Source organism: Macaca nemestrina, chromosome 8 (genome assembly GCF_043159975.1).
Source record: "Macaca nemestrina isolate mMacNem1 chromosome 8, mMacNem.hap1, whole genome shotgun sequence".
NCBI lineage: Eukaryota > Metazoa > Chordata > Mammalia > Primates > Cercopithecidae > Macaca > Macaca nemestrina.
In genome coordinates this window covers 77,817,979-77,836,186 of record NC_092132.1, presented here as the reverse complement: position 1 = coordinate 77,836,186, position 18,208 = coordinate 77,817,979, and the positions used below count along the sequence as shown (strand labels likewise).

General features: G+C 39.5%; 1 protein-coding gene across 1 annotated transcript in view; it reads right to left on the bottom strand.

Annotated features, from left to right (window-relative positions):
* The window catches only part of LOC105482164 (carboxypeptidase A6), a 310,157-nt gene that overhangs the window by 13,334 nt on the left and 278,615 nt on the right, over window positions 1–18,208 (bottom strand). The gene's annotated exons all lie outside the window — the stretch shown is intronic.

Genomic DNA, 18,208 nt, shown 5'->3' with positions numbered 1-18,208 from the left:
GCCACTAATGTCTCTTCCCTACCTCTAGAAAATGATAATTCTCTCCACAAACTAGTAGAAAATGTTTGGTGGTTCTGTGATGTAGTCAAATTCTACTGAACATAAAAAGACAGCCCAGTCAAATTGGGCTACATCTTGAGGACCATAAGCGTAGTTTATGCTGCAGTGAAGACAAGAGTCAAGATGGGGAACTTATAGCAATTGGGGTTTTCCTCCTTTGAATCTCATCCTGGAGATGCCTCAGAAGCAAGTGGGCTATAGGTGGAACTCAGAATGTAACATAAAAACTATAGCTGGGCAGGGTGTGGTGGCTTAGGCTTGTAATCCCAGCACTTTGGGAGGCTGAGGCGGGTGGATCACAAAGTCAGGAGACCATCCTGGCTAACACGGTGAAACCCCATCTCTACTAAAAATACAAAAAAATTAGTCGGGCATGGTGGTGGGCACCTGTAGTCCCAGCTACTCAGGAGGCTGAGGCAGGAGAATGGTGTGAACCCAGGAGGCGGACTTGCAGTGAGCGGAGCTTGCACCATTGCACTCCAGCCTGGGCTACAGAGAAGACTCCGTCTCAAAACAAAACAAAACAAAAAAAACTATAGCTGATACTCTGGAGGGAATGGAAAAAATAAAGAGAGATCTGTGGAATACAGACCCAAAGCACTGGAAAGGCAAGATCACAAACTAAACAACTAATTCTGGAGGGAGCAGAACTGATGAGCCAGAGAAAACAAGAATTTACAATAATCCTAATAAATATTCTCAAGGGCATGTAGGAGGGCACTGGAAACAAATAGGGACAAGGAGTTATAAAAAAAGGACCAATCAGATATAGTAGAAACAAACTATTTAATTCAGGGTTGAATGAATACAGTTGATGAATGAATTAATAAGACGGAGAGTGGTTTGAAACATTCCCAGAAGGCATTGGGAAGAGTAAAGAATAGGAAAAATGAGAGAAAAATGAAAGGGCATGAAAAATAAAACAAATATCAATATGTGATTAATGGGAGCCCTAGAACGAAAGGAAAAAATAAAGTTAAATATTTGAAGAACTGCTAATTAAAATTTTTCCACAATTTTTTTTTTGTGTGGGGGGGATGGAGTCTCACTTTGTCACTCAGGCTGGCATGCAGTGGTGTAATCTCAGCTCACTGCAACCTCTGCCTCCTTGGGTTCAAGTGATTCTCTTGCCTCAGCCTCCTGAGTACCTGAGATTACAGATGCCCTGCCACCACACCTGGCTAATTTTTGTATTTTGGGGGGAGACGGGGTTCCACCATGTTGGCCAGGCTGGTCTTGAACTCCTGACCTCAAGTGATCTGCCCGCCTTGGCCTCTGAAAGTGCTGGGATTACAAGCATGAGCCACCATGCCCAGCTAAAAACGTCTCCACAATTAAGAAAAGATTGAACAGACTTATTGTGCACCAAACAAAAGAGATAGAGAGGAAAATAGCAACACTTTGACAAATTATAGTGAAATTTAAGAAAAGAAAACAATTCTAGAGAGAAAAAGCAGGTCATTTAGAAAGGAACAAGAATTCCATTCACATTTGACTTTTCAACAGCAACATTAAAGTAATAAATCCAATGTATTTATTAAAAAGGAATTTTGAATCTAGGCTTCTATATCTAGAAGCCTAGAATCCAGTCAGCTGGATTCTCACTGCAATGTGAGAGTGAAATAACGATGTTCTCTAGCATCTAAAAGGCCTCAAAAGAATATACCATACACTGACATACTTTGAAAACACCCCTGAAGAAAGTATTCCAACAAAATAATGAGTAACTCCAGAGAGCCTATCTGGTATGAGAATTGCAGGTTAATAAGTAGCTTAGTAACATCTGCTATCTAAATAAGCAATATTGAAAGGGTGGAGGGGTGGGAAGTATAATGATCTAGGTATCAAATCCTAGGAAACAACAAATTGATGGAAAAATAAAGAGGGGGGTGGGCAGGGAAGCCAAAAGCATGCTAGATTGTTGGTCTATTTTGAAAAGGAGATATAGATACTGATTAAATTTAGAAATTGATGGGAAAAAACAAACCTAAGTATGGGTATTAAGTTAGGAATAACCACCAGAATCAGAAAAATAGCACACAGACTTCATAACTAATGGAATTAACTTTGAACCATTTAATTGAAGGTAGTAAAGAAGGAAAAAAGAAAAAAGAAGAAACAGGGCCAGCTGCAATGGCTTACACCTTAATCCCAGCACTTTGGGAGGCCAAGGTTGGAGGACTGCTTGAGACCAGGAATTTGAGACCAGCCTGGCCAACACAGTGAGATCCCATCTCTACAAAAATTAAAAAAAGTTAGCCAGGTATGGTGGCACACACCATAGTAGTCCTAGCTACTCGAAAGGCAGAGGCAGGATCGCCTGAGCCCAGGAGTTCGAAGTTACAGTGAGTTGTGATGGTGACATTGCACTCTAGTCTGGGTGACAGAGCAATACTGTGTCTTAAAAGAAAAGAGGCTGAGTGTGGTGGCTCATGCGTGTAATCCCAGCACTTTGGGAGCCAGGGCAGGTGGATCACCTGAGGTAAGGAGCTTGAGACCTGCCTGGCCAACATGGTGAAACCCCATTTCTACTAAAAATACAAAAAAATTAGCCAGGTGTGGTGGTGCATGTCTGTAATTCCAGTTACTTGGAAGGCTGAGGCAGGAGAATCACTTGAACCCGGGAGGCAGAAGTTTAAGTGAACTGAGATCACACCATAGCACTCCAGCCTGGGTGACAAGAGCGAGACTCCATCTCAAAAAAAAAACAAAGAAAAGAAACACTGGAAAACAGAGAACAGGAATACAGGAATTAAGACAGCAGAAATAAGTCTTAAAGTAACAGTGATTATGAAGAATGCTAATAGGTGAACTACTTGATCAAATGACTGATTTTATTTTATTTATTTTTTACCTCCAATCCTGCAGAAAATGATTTAAAAATTATTTTTAATAGAGGTGAGGTCTTGCTATGTTGCCCAGGCTGGTGTTGAATTCCTGAGCTCAAGCAATCCTTCCACCCTGGATTCCCAAAATACTGAGATTACAGGCATGAGCCATAGTGCCTGGCCTGATGTTTTCATATAGAAAAATAAAGAAGATCCATAGAAAAACATGTGGTGTAAGTAGATATACCAGATGTCTACTTTTAGTACTGGGGCAGCCTTGGTATTTGTATTAGTTTCCTAAGGCTGCCATAACACATTACTACAAAGTAAGCCACTTAAAATAACAGAAATTTATTCTCTTACAGTTCTTGAGGCTAAAAGTCTGAAATCAAGGTGTCAGCAGAGCCATCTACCTTCTGAATTCTCTACGGAAGAATCCTTCCTTGCTTCTTCCTAGCTTCTGGTGGCTCTTGGCAATCCTTGGCATTTCTTGGTTTGTGGATGCATTCCAGCCATGTATCACTTAAAGAAAGACATGCCAGGTATGGTGGCTCACGCCTGTAATCACAACACTTTGGGAGGCTGAGGTGGGTGGATCACTTGAGGTCAGGAGTTTGAGACCAGGCTGGCCAACATGGTGAAACTCTGTCTCTACTGAAAATACAAAAATTGGCTGGGCGTGGTGGCATGCACCTGTAATCTCAGTTACTCAGGAGGCTGAGGCGTGAGAATTGCCTGAACCCAGGGGGTGGAGTTTGCAGTGAGCCAAGATCATGCCACTGTACTCCAGCCTGGGTGACAGAGAAAGACCCTATCTCAAAAACAAATAAATAAATAAAAAATAATATGTTCTGAGAAATACATCATTAGAAAATTTCAACAGTGAGCGAACATCATAGAATGTACTTATGCAAATGTAGATGGTGTAGCCCATTGCTCTAGGCTGTAAACCTATACAGTATATCATTCTACTGAATACTGTAGGCAATTATAACAAGATGATAAATATTTGTGTATCTAAACATGGAAACAGTGGAGCAAAAATTCAGTATTATAATCTTATGGGACCTCTGTCATATATACAATCACTGTTGACTAAAACATTGTCATGTGGTGCATGACTGTACTCCAGTCTCTTCTTGTATGTTCACATGGCTTTCTTCCCTGTGTTTCTCTATGTGTCCTCTCTTCTTCTTATAAGGACAACTCACTGAATTTAACTAATTACTTCCACAAATAACCTTTTTCCAAATAAGATCATATTCCAAGGTTTCAGTGGACATGAATTTGTGGGGAATACTATCCCACCACAGTTTTGAGGAATTATCCTGTTGCGGAAAAACTAGATCCTGCATAGGATACTTTCTCTGAGACACTGTTTTTCTTTTTCTTTTTTTTCTTTTTTTTTTTTTTTTGAGACGGAGTCTCGCTCTGCCACCCAGGCTGGAGTGCAGTGGCCGGATCTCAGCTCACTGCAAGCTCCGCCTCCCGGGTTCACGCCATTCTCCTGCCTCAGCCTCCCGAGTAGCTGGGACTACAGGCGCCGCCACCTCGCCCGGCTAGTTTTTTTGTATTTTTAAAGTAGAGACGGGGTTTCACCGTGTCAGCCAGGATGGTCTCGATCTCCTGACCTCGTGATCCGCCCGTCTCGGCCTCCCAAAGTGCTGGGATTACAGGCTTGAGCCACCGCGCCCGGCCGAGACACTGTTTTTCTTGCAAGAAGTAGAGGAGTCTCCAAGATACCTGGATAAAAGATCAACTTAAAAAATTCAATAGTGTAATTCTACTCTTGACAATATTACTTACAAGAATGTGTAGTAGAAAATAAGGTATTATTCACAATATCTAGGAATTAAGCTATTAAATAATGCCTATTAGAAAGAAAATATTAAAACTCTACTAAAAGATCTATAATTTCAGAATTGAATTAGAGAACTATACCATGTTCATGAATATGATGACTTGGTAGTGTAAAGATATTCATTCTTCCCTATTTATTTAGTTATTTTGTTCAATTCAATTTTGACAAAAATATCAGCAGCAGGATTTTGGGAGAAAAGTCAACTAAAGAACTCTGAAAGTTTTGAGGAGAGTAAATAGCTCAGAAAATCTTGGAAAAGAAGAGTAGAGAAGGGCTTATCCTATCAGGCATTAAAACATACATAGGTATAATCATAGAAACAATATGATATAAAGTCAGAAATAAACTAGTAGACCAATGGAACAGAATCACCAAGAAAATGATTGTTTAGTAAATGATGTTGAGAAACTAGCATATAATATGGAGAAACCAGAGTTGGATCCTTAGCACATAAATGTACAAAAGTAAATTCTAAATGGTTTAATAATTTAAATAGCAAAAATAAGACATGGTAAGCAGAAAAAAATATAAGGGTTTGGTTGTTGTTAGGGGCTTTCCTTAACCCTTTTCCTTCATATCATCCTTCTGGATGGACTTACAGAATGTGGGGATGGATATATAAAAGAGGTGCTCTTTAATAACTAAGTTTTTCCACAAGATTATATGCAGGGTGAACAGTGGGGAAAAAGGTCCTTATGTATGTTTGGTCATATATAATGAATGTAGAATGAATTAAGAAGTTTTTAGTATTATAATCACAATTTCACCAAAAAGAGCAAGGAAATATAAAGTAACACAAATATACATGACAACATAAGTCAGACTATGTGTAATAATGTAATAATATAAAGGGCTTATATGTTAAAATTACAAGCTGATGTTGAATTCAACTTAACAAAAATTTTTGAATACTTCTGTTCTAGACACTACGTTATATACTGGGAATCAAATATGAAGAAGCCACAGACCCTGAGTTGAGGAACATAAAGATTATGCTGGAACACATAAAGTTAACAGAAAAAATCAATATAATGTGGTAAATGCTACAATATATTTAGAAGACAGGGCAAAGAGGCAATCATCCTGTGTGAGTGTTCAGGAAAATCTTCTTAGAGGAGATAATGTCCCCTGGAAGAGACAAATCTAGAGGGATAGATATGAGTTAGAAGATAATTTCAGGTAGTAAGAACAATATCAACAACGGTGTAAAGGCAAGAGACATTTGGTAGTAAGGTTCAACATAAAACGTGAGTCAGAGAATTCTGGTGGATGCGCCTAGAGTAGTAATTAGGAACTAGTTCATGGAACATCTTATATATTATGCAAAGGAGCTTGTAGTGTCCTCTAGGCAGTGAAGAACCTCTGTGGTGCCCAGAAAATACACTACTGAGACCTCTTGCTGCCATGAGCATAGTTGACTGACAGCTCCACTTGCTACCCTCTGGATCCATCACTGCATTCTCATCAAGCCCACATTTCCCCACAGTTGCTCTTTGCCAGTGACTGATCATAGTAGAGGCATTAGTGCAGGCCCGTTCTTGCCAGATGCAGGTATCCTTTACAAGGCAACTTTGGCTTGATGCATCCCCATAGGCCTGCCAAAGCCTTTCTTAGAGTTGCACGTTAGTCTGAGACTCTTCCAGCCCCATCCTTTTCTCCCCTCTCCTTTCATAGGTTTCTGACCTGCATCATGGCAAAAAAGCTGTCCTAGCCTATTCTTTTCTTTTTTTTGAGACAGAGTCTTGCTCTGTCACCCAGGCAGGAGTGCGGTGGCACGATCTTGGCTCACTGGAACCTCCACCTCCTGTATTCAAGTGATTCTCCTGACTCAGCCTCCCGAGTAGCTGAGATTATAGGTGCGCACCACCATGCCTGGCTAATTTTGTATTTTTAGTAGAGACGGGGTTTCACCATGCTGGCCAGGCTGGTCTCCAACTCCTGGCATCAAGTGATCCACCCGCCTTAGCCTCCCAAAGTTCTGGGATTACAGGCGTGAGCCACTGCTCCTGGCCCGTGTCCTAGCCTATTCTTGCTTCCTCTTCTTTATTCTTGAAAAGTATTTCCTTCAAATATATCTCTTGTCATCTAATCCTGAGTTGATTCCTGCTTCCTGGAGGTCTTGAGCTACCATAACTGAAGTTCTTTTTTAATCACCACTTTATTGAGATATAATTTACATATGATAAATTCACCCTTTTAAAGTGGATAATTCAGAAGTTTTTAGTATATTTACTGAGCTGTGCAACCATCACCATTATCTAATTTTATAACGTTCAATTCCAAAAAGAAATCCCACACCTTTTAGCAGTCATTTCACATTTCTCTTCCTCTCAGTCTCTTAACCATGAAGGATTTTAAGGCATGGGCAGATTTTTATTTTAGATTTATTTTGTAAAACTTTATAGGATAGATTTGTAAGAGGCAAGTCTATAATCAGGGAGACCAAATCAAGACACAATTACAACAATCTGGGCCAGAGATATTGACAGCTGGAGTTAGGGCTGTGGTATTAGGAACAGTACCAAGGGGGTGCATTAAAGAAATATTTGGAAGATTAACTAATTGGACTTGGTGACTGGTTGAATATGTAGGGCAATGAGGCAGGGTTTGATAACATCTTACCTCTCTGGCTTGGTCAACTTAGTCGACAGTATTTTTTTTTTTTTTTTGAGACGGAGTCTCACTCTGTCGCCCAGGCTGGAGTGCAGTGGCACGATCTCGGCTCACTGCAAGCTCCGCCTCCTGGGTTCACGCCATTCTCCTGCCTCAGCCTCCCGAGTAGCTGGGACTACAGGCACCTGCCACCATGCCCGGCTAATTTTTTTTTTGTATTTTTAGTAGAGATGGGGTTTCACCGTGTTAGACAGGATGGTCTCGATCTCCTGACCTCGTGATCCACCCGCCTTGGCCTTCCAAAGTGCTGGGATTACAGGCGTGAGGCACCGTGCCCGGCCAACAGTAGCTGTTTTGAATGAAACATTGAATAGATGAAAAGGGATGTGGACATATAGGGAGAAAAGGAAGATGTTTATTTCATTTTGGACATGTTAAGTTTGGCTGCCAATAGATATTTCTAATGGGGTACTGAAGATAAATATGAAGCTCAAAGGAAATACTAGGCTAGAGAAAAAGATTTGGGGGTCATTATCATTTTGTGAAAGTAAAATCGGCTGCTCATGACTGTAATACCAGCACTTTGGGAGGCCGAGGTAGGTGGATTACTTGAGATCAGGAGTTCGAGATCAGTCTGACCAACATGCTAAAACCCTGTCTCTAGTAAAAATACAAAAATTAGCTGGGTGCTGTGGTGGGTGCCTGCAATTCTAGCTACTTGGGAGGCTGAGGCAGAAGAATCCTTTGAACCCAGGAGGCAGAGGTTGCAGTGAGCCACTGCACCCCACTCTGGGCAACAGAGTGAGACTCCGTCTCAAAAAAAAAAAAAAAAAAAAAAAAGTGAAATCACTCAAAATGAATACAAAGCTTCAAACTGTGGGGAATATCAGTATTTAAAAGACACAAGGAGTATAAGAGGACTCTGTCATTCACACTAGGAAGGAATTGTCAGGAAAGTAGGAGGACCACAAGATGCTGATGCTAAGGAATCCAGGGGCTTGATGTTTCAAGGAGAGTGTGGTTAGCCTGTAAAATGCAGAAAAGAATTTCATTTAATTTTATAGTAACAAAGTAACTGGGGATTTTTGCTTTAGGAAAATTAGTGGAGTGGTAGGGGCAAAAGCCAGATGCTATATGCACTTAGAGGAATGAATGTGAAGAAAGGAGAAGGAGATAGTAAGTATAGACTATCTTTTTTGGGAAGCTTGGTCTACAAGGGAAGAAAATATATACAATGATGGCTAGAGGTAACCTTGGGGATAAGAAGCAGATTTAAGTTTTCTTTTTTTAGGGAGGACAAGCATATCTAAAGAAAGAAAGGGGAAAAGTATAGATGAAAAAAGAAAAAGAGAGATTATTTGATAGGAGAAAGTTCTAGAAAAGATGTGAATGGGTGGAATCAGCAACCAGCTGTAGTGACAGGCCTTGAAAAGGAGATGGGGCTTCGGATTTCCTGTTTTCTTCAAATGTCTTTGATTCCTCATCCCATCAGTAAGAAACTTTTTGCATATCCCTGATATATATTTTTAATTTATATATGTCTTATTTGTAGTCTAATATCATATAAAACATACCAAAATAATATTTAGAATGTTTAGAGATGAATTAAACTATAATTAAAATATTTTTAATTTTTAAATTGTTTAGAAAGGCATTAATTCTCTTAAAATAAGGATTAGAAAGATAGATGAAATCTAATTTAAATACCTTAGCAGTGTCTACCTGTTGTTTTTCTTCAATGAATTCATGATGTAAATGATGATATAAAAGAATGTGAGAACATAAAGTTCTTGGTTGATCTCCTAACTGGCAAAAGTATATGTATTGCAATCTGTTGTCTCTCTGGACATTCAAAACACCTTTTTATTTCTCTAAAAATAAACATTGGAGAGTGAATTCAATAAATACATGGAAAAATGATTAGAATTAAATATTTAATGGAAAAAAGAGCATGCAATTGTATAAATGAGATGGTTAAAAACAAAGGAAAAAATAAAGAAGTAAAGATTAATAGTCATTTGCTAGGCTGGCAATAATGGTATTATTTATTTATTTCTTTTTTTTTATAGTCTCGATATATCATCCAGCCTGGTCCTTGGCCTTCCAAAGTACTGGGGTTACAGGTGTAAGTCATCACGTCTAGCCTAATTATTTTTTCAATGTTTTATTTCTGTCATATTATCTCAATTTATAAGTAAAAAAATTAGAAAAGAAAAATAGAGATCTGAAATATATTTTTTAAAAAATTAAAAATTTTTAAAGAAAATAAGTGAAAACAGAAAAGCAGCAGAAATATTTGGTTTTATTTTACATTTGACAGCAACTAGTCCCTGTGGAAATTGACTTGACAGTTGCAGCTGAATCCTCTAGTAAGCAGTATTGGGAAGTCATGGTTATTGTGACATGTTTTCATTGTTATATTATCACTTTCAATGTTTTTCATTTATAGCTTTTAAATTTCTCATAAATGGAATCACAATGCTAATTTTAAAATTGTCATCTTTTAAAAGATTTCTTTTTCACTTGCATCTCCCACTGCCAACTTATCCTGGAATGACCCATGTTAAAAACTGAGGGTAGTTAATATAGTTTACAAATACACACACTGGTGTGCATATATGTACTCACACACCGTGCATATATGTATCTTGATATAGCTATATAGATTCAAATTACACGTTTATATATATATACACACATATATATGAGAGCTATTTTTACTCACAAAACAAGATCATAATCATACAATTTTTTTGCCTCTTGCTTTTTTCTTCAATGATATTTTGTGGAACTTCTTCCATACAGATTTGAATTCATTCTTTTAAATTCATTCTATTGTAACATAATTTAGTCTCCCGCCTGTCTATTGTTGGGAATCATGCTCATTTCTCTCTCTTTACCATGATGAAACAATACCACAATAAAGAAGGTGGAGGCATTACTACTGATCTGAAAGAAACAATAATGCAATAAGCATCAAAGTATACGTATCCTTACATCTGAGTGCTTTTATTTCTATGGGATAGACTTATAGGAATAGGGCCTTGGGTCGAAGGAGATATGTGTGTATACACACACACACACACACACACACACACACACACACACACATTTTAAATAGATGATAAATTCACATGATTCAAGTATTTAAAGTTATAAAAGGATATTTTTAATTCTCATAGATTTTTTGCCAGATTGCTCACTAAGATTGCTACTATTTATATTTCCACAAGTAGTATGTAAGAGTACCATCTCTCCTTCATCCCTACTAGCAATACTCTACAAGTGTATCACCTTTTGATTTTTGCCAGTTTGACGGCAAAAATTAATTTTACTTCCTTTTTTTTTTCTTTTTTCTTTTGAGACAGAGTCTTGCTCTGTCACCCAGGCTGGCTGGAGTGCAGTGGCACAATCTCAGTTTACTGCAACCATCACCTCCCGGGTTTAAGCAATTCTCCTGCCTCAGCCTCCTGAATAGCTGGGATTATAGATGTGTGCCACTATGCCAGGCTAATTTTTGTATTTTTAGTAAAGACAGGGTTTCACCATGTCAGCCAGGCTGGTCTCGAACTCCCAACCTCAGGTGATTCGCCCGCCTTGGCCTCCCAAAGTGCTGGGATTATAGGCGTGAGCCACCGTGCCCGGCCAATTTGCCTTCATTACTGGAAGTGTGTTTGTGTTCATACTTTAGACTGGACTCTCTGAATTGCTTAATCACATTCTTAGCTCATTTTGTTTTCTGCTGGGCTATTCATCTTTTCCTTACCCATGTAGAAAGGACTTTGTAAAGACTGTCACTTGCATTGCATTTTATCCTCAAATCTGCAATTTTTCTATTTAATCATTTATGGAAACTTTATCATTTTAGACATTTTACATTTCATATAATCACTATGTCTTTGTAAAACATGGCTTTTGTTTTTTGGTCTTGGTTAAGAAAGTTTTCCCTTGGGAGGCTGAGGTGGGCAGATCACTTCCATTTAGGAGTTTGAGACCAGCCTGGGCAACATGGCGAAACCATGTCTCTGCTAAAAATACAAAAAATTAGCTGGTTGTGATGGTGTACACCTGTGGTCCCAGCTACTTGGTAGGCTGAGGTGGGAGTATCACCTCAGACCAGAAAGTCAAGGTTACTGTGAGCTATGATTGTGCCACTGCATTCCAGCCTGGGTGACAGAGTGAGACCCTATCTCAAAAAAGACAAAAAAAAAAAAAAAAAAAAAAAAAAGAAAGAAAAATAAAGTTTTCCCTATCCTTTTTTTTTTTTTTTTTTTTTTGAGACAGACTCTGGCTCTGCCGCCCAGGCTGGAGTGCAGCGGCCGGATCTCAGCTCACTGCAAGCTCCGCCTCCCGGGTTCACGCCATTCTCCTGCCTCAGCCTCCCGAGTAGTTGGGACTACAGGCACCCGCCACCGCGCCCGGCTAGTTTTTTGTATTTTTTAGCAGAGACGGGGTTTCACTGTGTTAGCCAGGATGGTCTCGAACTCCTGACCTCGTGATCCGCCCGTCTCGGCCTCCCAAAGTGCTGGGATTACAGGCTTGAGCCACCGCGCCCGGCCAGTTTTCCCTATCCTTAAAGATTATAGGTACTTTCTAGATTTTCTTCTAAGAATTTTATCACTTTATTTTTTTCCATGGAAGTCTTTAATCCTTCTGGATTTATTTTTGTACATATGTAATGTTATCCCTTCAGTTTTTCTAGAGGAATAGCCAATTCTGTCAGCATCATTTGTTAAATATCCTGTCATTTTCCTACCGAATTAAAACATTACTTTGGTTATATATTAAAGTGTAATGCAGCCACGGATGGTGGCTCATGCCTGTAATCGCAGCACTTTGGGAGACTGAAGAGGGAGGATCACTTGAGGGCAGGAGTTCGAGACCAGCCTGGCCAACAAGGTAAAACTCCATCTCTACTACAAATACAAAAATTAGCCAGGTGTGGTGGTGCATGCTTATAATACCAGCTACTCAAAGAGGCTGAGGCATGAGAATTACTTGAACCCGGGAGGCAGAGGTTGCAACGAGCCAAGATCATGCCACTGCACTCCAGCCTGGGCGACACAGCGAGACTGTCTCAAAAAAGCAAAATAAAAGTGTAACACATGTGTGGATCAATTCTTGGACTCTCTGTTCTGTTCTGCTGTTCTGTGTGTCTATTCTCATGTTGTTACCCCAACAATCTATAGCAGCATTAAAGTATGCTCTGATACAGGCAAGAGACAGTCCCCTCGTTATTCTTTTTACAGTTTTATCGGCTTTTTTGTCTACTTATTTTTCCATGTAAACTTTATGATCATTTTATCCAATTCCTAAAAGCAGAATACAAAATTTAAAAAACCTTGAGATTCTAATTGGAATTGCATTCAATTTGTACTGATTTGGGGAGGATTTTATTACATTGAGTCATCCTATCCAAGGACAGTTATATGCTGTTCCATTTGTTCAGATTCTTGACTGTTGTTGCTGTTGTCATTATTGTGACTAGACAGCCATTTTTCAGATGGTCTTCTCAGAACAGTGAGGTAGAAGCCACTTCACGATGCCATCAATGTTTCTCTCATGTTCTGCCTTCCTGTCCTCCACCTCCACCTCCATCAAATGCAATCTGGGGAATCAGTCACCCAAGCCATCTCTTTAAACTTCATTTTGGAGGCTTATGTGATATCAATATAAAAATATAACCCTGTAAACATAGTGTTCTGAGAGTTACAAAAATTCCAGATAACTTTACTTATAGGTAATATGCTTACTTCATATTTGGAATAACAAGTAATGGCTCTCTATTGATGTTTCCTTAGAAAATCAGACCCTCTTGTAAATAACTAAATATTCTAAGTTACTAAAGATAAATTAGTTGCTTTATTCAAAGTTCAAAGAAGAAGGCAAAGATGGAGTAATCTAATTTCCATCTTCTCTGTAGATTTGTAACTATTTCTAAGCCACTCCTGAAGAGTCTAGAGACTCACGTCAATTAACAAAGGATAGGAATTGCTACCTTTTATCCTTTTTAAGGAGAGAAAAACCAAACATTAATTTTCTCCTTCAAGATTAAGCAAGAAAAAGGGTAACTATTTTGTACTGAAAACAGGACCAGTGCTATTGTTCCTTTCTGGAGTGGAAGGCAATCAGGCTACAGGTGAAGATGTGAGTGGGTGACAATTTTGCCTTGTATCTATTGGCTGTATAGCCACAGAGGAGCACTCCTCTTGACCTGAGGCTACTTGCTTTATCCATAGAATCCTCGCTAGATCCAACCAACACCAACTTTCTCTAGGTAAACTTGGGGTCTTTATAACATCCCATACTAGCTCAGGTGGTACAGTACAGACCCAACATGATGTGTGAAGAGTGGCAGAGTAGAGAATATAGACTAATTTTAGAAGTAGGTGTGTTTGGCTGTAGAAGGCTGTAAAAGTGATAGCACTTATGTTGCACTGAAGCTATTTATTTATATAGACTCTCCTCTCCTTTAGAGGGTGAGCTCCCTGAGGACAGAGGTCATGGACTACAGTTTCCTAGGACTTAGCAAAACAGACACCCTCACTACCCTTTAAATGTTACTTAAATGAGTAAGTGGAGCTGACCCTGTTCAGGGGAGGTGCTTGTACCTTAGAACAGGGATCCCTAATCTCTGGGCCACGAACCAGTACCAGTCCATGGCTTATTAGGAACTGGGCCACACAGCAGAAAGTGAGTGGCATGTGAGCAAGCAAAGCTTCATCTGTATTTATAGCTGCTTCCCATTGTCCACATTACTAGGTGAGCTCTGCCTCCCATCAGATCAGTGGCAACATTAGATTCTCATAGGAGTATTGTGAACTGTGCATGCGAGGGATCTAGGTTGTGTGCTCCTTATGAGAATCTAATGCCTGATGATCTGTCACTGTCTCCCATCACCCCCAGATGGGACTGTCTAGTTTCAGGAAACAAGTTCAGGGCTCCCACTGACTCTACATTATGGTGAGCTGTATAATTATTTCATTATATATCACAATGTAGTAATAATATAATTAAAGTGCACAATAAATGTAATGTGCGTGAATCATCCTGAAACCATCCCCTCCCCCCTCTCCGGTCTGTGGAAAAATTGTCTTCCATGAAACTGGTCCTTGGTGCCACAAAGGTTGGGGACTGCTGCCTTAGACTATTTGATTAACATTTAGGCTTTGATTAGACAACTAAACTCCAGTTCATCTCTATGGAAGGCTGAGGACACACCAGGGATGTCACCACCACCACCACAAAATATTTTCAAATAAGCCTGTTGGTCCATGAGAATATTATCATCACCTAAATATTTCTTTAATAACTTAAAATTTGAAACACTGAGTTTTTCCTAAATTGTAGGTACTTTAAAAAATGTTTCCAAAAGAAAATGAGATACTTAAACAATCTTTGTATATGGGCAGTAAGTCCCAAGTTGTTTGTGTACATGGGTACAAATCAATGCTTATGATCAACAAAATATGGACTGATAACTTCATGACTAAGCATTTTCATAGAGAAAAATGGGATCATTAAGTTTCCTCCCAGACTGTATAAAAACTGTAATTGTGTGCTGATGAGCTTTCCTCCAAAGAATCAATGGAGGGAGATGTGCAATTGGAGAGGGTCATTTACAACAGGAAGGTTTTAAGGAACATGCAGAGAGAGCAGAAGTGTGTGAAAGATGGGCAGGGCCACAAAAGGGACAGGCTGGGATGTGGAGCAGGGAAACAGGGCAATGACTTCAAGAGGGCCAGGGGACCTATTTTACCTGGCTTTTCATAGGACTTGACCTCCTACTTGAAATATTCTCCTCCCTTGGCTTTTAACACACTGTTCCCTCAAGCTTTTCTTCCAGTCTCTCTGTTCTTTCCTTCTCAACCCCCTTTATGGGGTTCTCTTCTTCTATTAGTCCCTTAAATGAAGGGGAATCCAATTGTTCTGCTCTTAGCCATGTTCTTCAGTGGTCACTCTCTTCATTTGAGCATGGCAGCCTCAACTATTACTTACATGTAGATACTTTCATGTATTCAACACATCTTTACTATGTACACACCATGCCTCACACACTGGGATACATCATGAACCAAAGGTTTTTGCCTTGTAGAGAACTTCCATTCCAGTGGTGGTGGCAAGACAATAAACACTAGACACAGTGAGAGTGAGAATTCTACTGTGTAGGAGAAAAGTGCCATGGAAACAAGAAAAAGAACAGTGTGAGAAAGATTAGGAGTACTGGGGAGTTGGGTTGCAATGATAGAGATGGTGACGACGTTGTTCCCAGATGCTGGCTTTTGAGCAGACTTGTAGAATTCAAGGAGTCAGCTATGGCATCCAGGGAAGAGTTTTAAGCAGAGGGAACAGCCAGTGCAAAGACCCTGAGGCCAATGTGGCTGGAGCCAAGTGGGAAATGGGGATAGAAATAGATGAGATCGATCAATGGGAGACCAGATTATGTGAAGTTTATAGGCTATATTAAGTCCCTTAGGCAAGTAAAATTTGGAGCCACTGCAGCATTTTCAGCAGTTAACATCATCTAACTTATATTTTAAAAGGTTCATGGTGGATGAGGATAGAGAGTTTTTGTGGGTGGCAGGGGGGGCAAGCGTAGCAGCTGTGAGAGTAGTTAGAAGGCTCCTGCAGTAACCCATGAGAGATGATGGTAACTTAGACTGGGTTGGTAGTAACAGAAGTGGTCAGAAAGGGTTGGAATCTGGAGCATTCTTAAGGTAAAACCAAAGGGATTTCATAATTGGTTGGATGTATGGTGTAAGAGAAAGAGCAATGTTAAAGATTGATCCATGGGTTTAAGGCCTCAGCAACTGGAAGGATGGAGTTGCCACCAACTGAGTTGAGAATGGCTACGGGAAGACCAGATTTGGCAGAGTGCAGGTCAGGAGTTCATTTCTGGATATTTTGAGTTGAGATGTCTATTAGATACCCCCAGCGAAGATGCTAATAGATATTATATATGGAGCTTGGGAGAGAGTTTTACATCTGGAGATTTGGGGGGTCACAGGCACACAGTAGAGAATGATGACATGTCTAAGGGAATGAATGTAGATAGAGAAGAGAAAAAGACAAAGGCTGAACCCTGGGCATTCCAACATTAAGAGTGTAGGGAAAAGAACAGGACCAACAAAATAGATTTGGCGTCTTCTCTAACACCCCGAGGCTGGGTTAGGTGCTTTTTCTAAATGTGCTTATAATGCCCTTTAACTGCATTTGTCGAAAACGTAGTATCCTGCATTAAAATTGTATATATACCCATTTCTCTACTTGATTGGGCCTAGCATTTGACTAATATTAGAGACATAATAAAATGAGAAAGCATTTTATTTCATTATTATCATACATGAGCTAAATGGTGTAATATTCAGAAGGACTGTGCCTTGAGTTGATGCTGTTTGCCTGAGAAGCACATTAGACACTGGAATATTCTACAGCATTTTATGGATTGGCATCCTGCCAATGTTATTTACTGCAGATTAAGTATTGATTCAGCAGAATGGGATATCATATCCAAAATTCTTTTTGCCAGTGTTTATTTCTGAAATGTTGCCTTACTCATCTTCTATACCAACACTGTCTTTACAAAATAAAATCAGAATCCTGAATGGTTGTGTCTCTAACATGGAAATAAATTAATTTGGGTGGAAAGAAGATCACTAAAACCATCTATTTTTATTTATAGCCTTCTGGGGGCACTATCTAGGTTTTACTAAAATGCAAAGAAACAGCTCACAAATACTGTTGAATACTAAGTCCCTTCTGGATTTTATGTAGCTGTGTTGGATGGACACATTATTTTATGAGTCCTGTCCAGATCTGGCCTCAGTTATGCAGATTCTGGTGAGAAATGTCTGCAGTACTATGAAAGATCAAGATAGCAGAAAGCTAAAGCATCAGGACATAGCATTTCAAGGAAACAAGCAAAAAACAACAGCAAATGTGATAAAATAGACTTCTTCTAGGGAAAAGGAGCAAGCAGCATCAAACCCATCGTTCTTAATGTTTTAGGAATATGAGAATCTAAAAGTTATTAGTTTTCCCTTAGTTTACGGGAACCAATATATTGTTTCTGAAAGAGACAAAATTCTCTTTCTCATCTTCACATGCAGAACAACTGCAGAATATATAACAGATTTCCGCAGTGCAGAGCGGAGAGGAGGTTTTAGTCTTGTCTAATAAAACGGCATACATCTCTGTTCTGAACACTTCAGCGATTTAACCTCCATACCATACATCACCGTTTTAGTTTTTGAGTATTGAGATGTAAAACTCTACAAGGACCTCATAAATCTAGAAAGGAGACAAGACATGCACACATGAGAAAATTAGAGGGCACGACAATGCGGGATATAATCGTAAAGTGTGCAGTGCAGACTCTAAGTGCACAGAGCACAGAGGAGGGGAGAGAGCCGGGAAGATTAGGAGCCCTGGGGTAACTACAGTGGCAAAGAAGAGACTCAATGGAGCTCAAGATGGAGGGAGCTCAAAAGAATATGATTTTACTCAAGAAATAAAGGACAACAAAGAAAAGGTTTTGTTGCTTCTGTGAACCCTAGCTTTTCTGGATGATAAAATAAGATGTAAACTAGGCTTTAGAGGAGAAACAAAGAATGGAGGGGTACCAGAGGGTGCAATGGGCTAAAAAATCATGAGGCTGGGCTCTAGTTACAACTGCATCACTAATCAGCTCAGTGACAGCATTCCACTACTCTGGCTGCATTTGTCCCGGGTGGACTTGAGAACCGAATCCAGGGTTCTCACTGTGGTGTTGGAAAAATGTGTTGCTATCAGTAGTGGGGGATGTCTCACAGTAATTTGTTACATGTTATAAAATTACTTAACTAAA